Consider the following 7,391-nt stretch of genomic DNA (forward strand, 5'->3'; position numbering starts at 1 on the left):
GCAAAAATTCATCTATCTCCTGAAAGTTTTCATTTCTATTTTGCAGAAAGAATGGAGAAACTGAAGGAGAAACGAGCTGCTAAAGAACAACAAGCTGAATCTGAATGTGATATTCAAAACGCTGAGAATGTTGCTGAAAAGATTACTGAGGTTGTGAAAGAGGAAGAAAAGGTGATTGAAGTTGAAAAAGTGGTTGAAGTTTTTAAAACAATCGAAGTTGAGAAGATTGTCGAAGTTGTCAAGCCGTGTGGGAAATGCTTGGAAGCTTGCAAGGATTGTGCAGCTAAAGACGACATCATAGCTGAGTATGAGAAGAAGAAGAAGGAGCAGTTACTGTTCAACCTCAACTATGTGAAAGAATCTTACGATGTTTTGAATAAAACAGTAACTGGTCTTCAAAAGACAAACTCAGAGAGAGAACAAACACTGACGATGTTGAATGCAGTTTTAATGACAAAACAAAAAGCAATAAACTTCTACATCGAAGAGAGTGCTAAGTGGAAGCAAGAGTTGGAGATAGAAAAAATAGAGAATGAGAGAATTAGACGCTTATTGCAAAGTTATTCTAGTTCTGATTATCTCATTGACCGTATTTACCCAACTGTTGCAGGTATGGAAGCTTTGAAAGATGAGAAGCTAAAAGACAAGAAAGACTATGGTAAGAAATCGACTGTTAGTTACAACAAATGTCCGCCTCCGATTTGGGATGGTTATTCACCTAGGAGACCAAATGAGGAGCAATTGGAAAAAGCAGTCAATATAAAGCTTAAAACCGACACAACTGACGTTTTACCAAATAACATAGATATCACGTATACCTCGTCCGATACTGATCATGAGTCTGTTCTAATAAAAAAGGTGGTCGATCAGGTGTTGGATACTGATGAGGAGTCTGAGTTGAAATCTGGGTCTGGAAAGTCAAAGTCATCAGTCAACAGTCAAAATTCGTCGGAAAAACGGTCTTATAGTAAAGAATTTTTATTATCAAAGGCAGATTTGAATGATGAAACATTCGAAGTTGTGTATACTTTGAATGGTTCGGACAAATTATATTACAATAAGAAGTTCCCAATAATGAGTATTAAAATGGAACTAATAAACAAAACTTTCAAACTTATAGAGGTGAATATTCCAGAATTAAAAGTTTTGAAAAGTTTTGAAAAATCTAAAAAATATACTTCTAGAGTTCAGCAACGTTTAAACAAGAAAAAAGGTTACAACTCTGGTCCTGGTTTTCCAAAGAAACCTAGTCAGAATCGTAGCTACAAAAAGAAAGGTCTTGGTTTTATTCCACCAGAAAATGATAAAAATATGAAAAATTCTAAAATAAAATCTGAATTTGTGTCAGGTGGAAGTGCTGAGGAGCAACAGCAGAAACCGTTCTGGAGACAGTCTAATAAAGAGTTTCTTGCTGAGAGAAAGAAGAATGGAGCTGATATATGTTATCTAAGAGAGACTAGAACCTGTTATAGATGCAATGAAGCTGGTCACATTGCATGGAATTGTTCAAAAAGTGTTCAATTAATACAGGGAGTTTCTCAGAAGTTGAAAGAGAAAGTTGTTGATGTTGACACACCAACCAATGGATCTAAAATTTTTGAAAATTCAAAATTTGAGGTTGGCGAGTGTTCGAAAAAGAATTTTTACAAAAAGAAAGGAAAAGACAATCAGGTGTGGGTTGCGAAGAAAGGTGAAGAGAATGCCGGTGATGAATCTGGTTCCACAAAGCCAGAAGAGCCACAGGTTGAGAAGAAGATCTCAGTGAATGATGAGAAATTTCCATCATTGAAGTTTGAGGAAGTAAAGAAGAAAGTGGGAAAAACTGAGATTTCTAATCAGTTTTATAAAGAAAAGGATGAATTTGATGTCGAGAAAACCTTCAACGGGAATGTTAAAAAGATTTTTGGGAAAATGTTGAGTGGGAAAGCTAAGGGGGTAAAAGATTTTTATGCAACTAAAAAGGCAACATACAACCCTAGAGCTCAGGAACTAAAAGCCATCAAGTCTGAAAAGACTTGGTTGGAAGTTTGTTTTCCATAATAGTCTAAGGACTACGCCGGAGATCCCAAGTTTATATCGTGGATCAGGAATCGGCATATTTCTAGTGTTTGAAAAGTTTGTTTGAAAGATTTTGAATAGTGTTTGAATGTTTTGCAGGTTGAAGGACTACGCCGGAGCTTCCAAGTTGGTAATTGCGAAGCAGGAATCGGCATCCTGATTGATAAAATGATGATGTAGACGTAACATTCCTACAAGTGGTAATCTTGATCCCATAAGTGGTATTTGTGGTTAAATTTTGAGATGTTTGTATACTCTGAAGAGGTTACATTTACAAGTGGTACAGAAGGTTCTTAAATGAAAATGATAAATCAGGGACATTAAATTGTACTTGATTTACTATCTATGGCAAAAGATAGACAAGATGATGAACCACATCCCCGTTTTTAAAAAGATAGACCTACAAGTGGTTGTTATCAACACAAATTTATTTTCCGGAAAAGTCATTTTGATTAAAACAAACTTAAGTGTTTTGAAATCTAAATGAGAAAATGGTTTGTGATAGGGGGAGTTCAGATTGTTTATGCCTAGTGAATGGCGATTTGATGTGATTCAGTGTCAGTTGTCAAGTTTCTGTACAGTTTGTTTTACTTTTCATGTTTACATTGGGTCAGAGTCTTTTTATTTTCAAATTTCCTTTGAAATGTGTTTGCATTTTAGGGGGAGTAGGGAAATTTCAGAAAATCCAAAAACATTTGAAAATTTGAAAAAGCCAAAAACATGATAAAATTCAAAAATGAGTTTTGTTGCGGAAAAAGAGGAAATGATAGTACATCAGTGGACTATCACGGCACGCTAAAGAATTGAAAAGTTTAAAAAGTGTTAAACAATCTTACTGCAGATGTGTCAGTAGATTTTCGCACATTTAGTAAATTGAAACGAGATATAAACCTAAATCAAACTTGCTTGATTCGTGGGTAACTATTCTTGAATATATGGGTAACCCCCGAAATCTTGTTTGAAAGGTCCCATATTCTGAGATGATAGGTCTTTATACTCAGTGATATCTGGGGTATTATCCCGGGACTTCCGCTGAATGGAAGTTCTGACCTAGTCCCCGGATAATACTTTCTGCTAAAGCTTTGAAACATAAGCTTCGCCCTCAGCATGCTGATGAAACAATAAAATTGATAGTCGCTGCTGTTGAAATGCAAAAGATCCTCTAAAGGGGACCCACCAAAAGTCGAGCCGTCATCTCTCTGCTGAACGGAAGTTCTGACCTGAGCTCTCACGGTTTCGCACCTAACCCCTTTACAGATATCAGCTGTGGTATACTCACCTGTAAGACTGAATATTTGGGATCTGGATACAGGAGTATATTCAAGTGGAGTGATACACAATTAAGTTTAAGTCTCTAAAACATTAATATCGTATCTCGAATCGATTGAAATTTGTGTTGAGAATTTAAGAGGACAAACATACTGATAATCTAGGTAAATTGTTTAAAGCTTAAAATGAAATCAAGCTTAACGGTGTTGGTGATTTGTCTCATAAACTGATATGATCCTCTTGCACAAACTCACAAAAATATTGATTGTAAATATCACATTTCTATATGTTTGTATTTTCAAGTGGTGTTAGATAATATCTCTCAGGAAATCCAAAAAGATTTTTTTTGTGTGTTAGCTTAAATCTTGAAAAAGTCAAAAAGATTTTCGACAACTGATGTTGAAAAACTGATTTTCAAAATTCCGAGTGCTAAACATGATGAACAACATTTGAGGGGGAGTGTTTGTGTAAATCTAACTGTTTTTTTCGTTAATTCTAACCTTCTTCAAGTGGTTCATCATAGATTGTTGAGAGAGAGTCATGTGTTGGTGCACAGGTTTTGATATGTGATGAAACTAGAAAATTTATTTCTGGGTTAAGATTGTGCAGGTAACCAGGTTTCTATTTTTAAAGATTTCTGTTGAAAGAGAGCCTAGTTTCAATCCTGGAAATCAATTCTGAAATAATGAGTAGAGACAGATTCTGATCCTGAAGATCACATTGATTGTTGATGCTAATGAATTTATGGAATCAAGAGATCTGATCAAGAGAATTAAAGTGTTTTTAGAGCCAGGTTATTCAATTCTGAAAGCCTGTGAAGATCAGACAACGATCCTGAAGATGTTACTGAAGAACAAAAGAATGCCAGTAAATCGAGAGGGGGAGTCTGATGATTGAAAGTAGAGAAAAGCCCAGAGACTGATCTAGGCTGCAGATGTGAAGACACAGTTTTACAGTCAAGGTGTGTTGGCGACTCCATCAACATCTGAGGGGGAGTCTGTTAGTGCACTACATCTGTTGATTCCGTCTAGGTGTCTAGGATCAGGTCTTACGTCGTATTGTATAACATAGGGCACGAAATACGAGAAGACAGGAGTTTGTATAGGTGTTATATGCTAGGACCGCTCATATGGACATAGGGTGTTAGGACCGCTTATTTGTCAGGTATGGATCGCTTATATGGACTTACCTGGTCCGCTCATATGAACATGTGACAGATGAGCGGACCCAGTGGCCTATATATAGTTGTTGTTAGGGCGATCCACATAACGTGCATGTGAAATTCCACGCCGAAGCTCTGCCGGTGTGACGATCGAGTTGTAAAACGTTTGATATCAATAAAACAAGCAGTTAGAAAGGAGAACAAGCTACTTCTACTTGTATTTCTTATTATTCCGCATCTGAAACGCAAGAGATAACCTCTGAACGACTCGTTCGGGTCAGCATACGATCCTACAATTTCCAAATTCCATCATTTCCTTGTTCCAATTCTTTTATGTAACCTTTCATTCCTTCACCATCATCTTTGATTGTTGTTTCCTGAATTTCCTTCAATTGTTCCATTAAATCTACTTGTAGATTTATTCTAAGAGCACGGACTCGCTTTTGCTTCTCATGATACTTACGACTTAAGGCATCTGCGACTATGTTTGCCTTTCCTTCGTGATATTGAATATCTCAGTCGTAATCACTTAGGATTTCCATCCATCTTCTTTGCCTCATATTTAACTCTTTTTGCCCAAATATATACCTTAAACTTTTATGATCTGTATAAACAGTAAACTTACTTCCATACAGATAATGTCTCCATATCTTAAGGGCAAAAATTAAAGCTCCTAATTCTAAGTCATGAGTTGTATAATTTTCTTCGTGCTTTTTCAATTGTCTTGAAGCATATGTAATCACCTTTTTGCGTTGCATAAGCACACATCCATATCCTAGTTTTGAAGCATCACAATATACTTCAAAATCTTCAGTTCCTTCTGGTAAGGCTAAGATTGGAGCATTTGTTAATTTCTGCTTCAAGATTCTAAAGGCTTCTTCTTGTTTAGGTCCCCATTCAAACTTAATGGCTTTACAGGTTAGCTTAGTTAATGGTACAGCTATCTTGGAAAAATCCTTAATAAACCGTCTATAATACCCAGTTAAACCTATAAAACTTCTAATTTCCATTGCGGTTTGCGGAACCTTCCAATTGGTAATTGCTTCTATCTTAGCAGGATCTACGTGAATACCTTCATGATTCACCATGTGTCCTAAGAATTGCACTTCTTGTAGCCAAAATTCACACTTCGAGAATTTGGCGTACAACTTTTCTTTTCTTAACAATGTTAAGAGTGCATGCAAGTGCTGACAATGTTCGTCCTGACTTTTTGAATAAATAAGTATATCGTCTATGAAAATAACTACAAATTTATCCAAATATGGTTTACAGATCCTTTTCATCATGTCCATGAATGCTGCAGGTGCATTAGTTAATCCGAAGGGCATGACTGTAAACTCATAATGTCCATACCTAGTTCTAAAAGCAGTTTTAGGTATGTCTTCTTCTTGAACTTTTAATTGATGATATCCGAAGCGCAAGTCTATTTTAGAAAAGTACCTAGCGCCTTGCAATTGATCGAAAAGATCATCAATCCTAGGTAATGGGTATCGATTCTTAATTGTAACCTTATTTAGCTCTCTATAATCGATACACATTCTCATTGATCCATCTTTCTTTTTCACAAACAACACTGGAGCTCCCCAAGGGGATGAGCTAGGTTGTATGAATCCTTTACTTAATAATTCATCTAATTGCTTTTTTAGTTCTAACATTTCGGTAGGAGCTAACCGATAAGGTGCCTTGTCTATCGGTGTAGTTCCTGGAATTAGATGAATCCTAAATTCTACTTCCCGATCTGGTGGTAATCCAGGTAAATCTTCTGGGAATATATCTGGGTATTCTGAGACTACAGGAATTTCCTTAAGTTCTTTACCCTTAGTACTAATGATTACTGAAATCATATATACTATTCCTTGTTTTCGTTCATAATTAGCAACTTTCATTACTGATATGAACTTCATGGGTTTACGCGGTTTATCTCCTGTAATCATGATTACTTCTCCAGTAGGTGATTGAATTTCTATAGAGTTTTTATCACAAATGATTTGAGCATGGTTGGCTATTAACCAATCCATTCCTAACACAACATCAAATTCAGCTAATTTCATAGGTAATAGGTTTGCAGCAAATTTATGACCTGAAAGTTCTATTTCTACTTTTTGCAAAACCTGATTGATTTTTACTGAATTCCTATTTGCGGTTTCGACTGTAAAAATCTGCCTAATGTATGTTAATGGTAACTTAAGAGCTTGGCAGAATAAAGTATTTATAAAACTTTGATTTGCACCCGAGTCAAATAATACTTTTGCGTATACGTTGTGAACTAGGAATGTACCAGCTATCACATCTGGAATGAGCTCTGCTTCTTGAGTGGTTAGCTGGAATGCTCTGACATTCTTCTTAGTAACTCCTTCGGTCGCCTTGGGTTTGTTGTCTACTGGTTTGACTAATTTAGGACATTCTGTTTTGAAATGTCCGGCTTCTCCACAATTGTAACAAATTATGGATTTCTTTCTGCAGTTTTCTTCACGATGTCCTATAGTTTTGCAAAAATTGCAAGTTATATTACATCTTCAGAAATGTTTCTTTTTGCAAGTCTTGCAGAATGGCAGAGTTGAAGATTGCCCTGCTCCTCTTCTCTTGAAATTACTACTATTACCCACCCGAAATCCTTGGGTAATTTTCTGAGCTAGTTCCTTTTACCTGTCTTCATCTCTTGTGCGTACCAGTTCATCAGTTAGGGTGTTAGCTAATTCTACTGCATCGTCAATAGTGCGAGGTCTCGCAGCTTTAACGATATTGCGAATTTCGCTAATTAATCCCCACATATAGCGAGAAATGAGTACCGGTTCTGGCGAAGCCAATGTTGGTACCACTCTAGCATATTCAAAGAATGTCGAAGTATAACCGCGACAATCTACACCTATCATCCGGTGATTTAGGAACTTATTTGCCATTT

This window comes from Helianthus annuus, chromosome 7, assembly GCF_002127325.2.
Source record: "Helianthus annuus cultivar XRQ/B chromosome 7, HanXRQr2.0-SUNRISE, whole genome shotgun sequence".
Classification (NCBI taxonomy): Eukaryota; Viridiplantae; Streptophyta; class Magnoliopsida; order Asterales; family Asteraceae; genus Helianthus; species Helianthus annuus.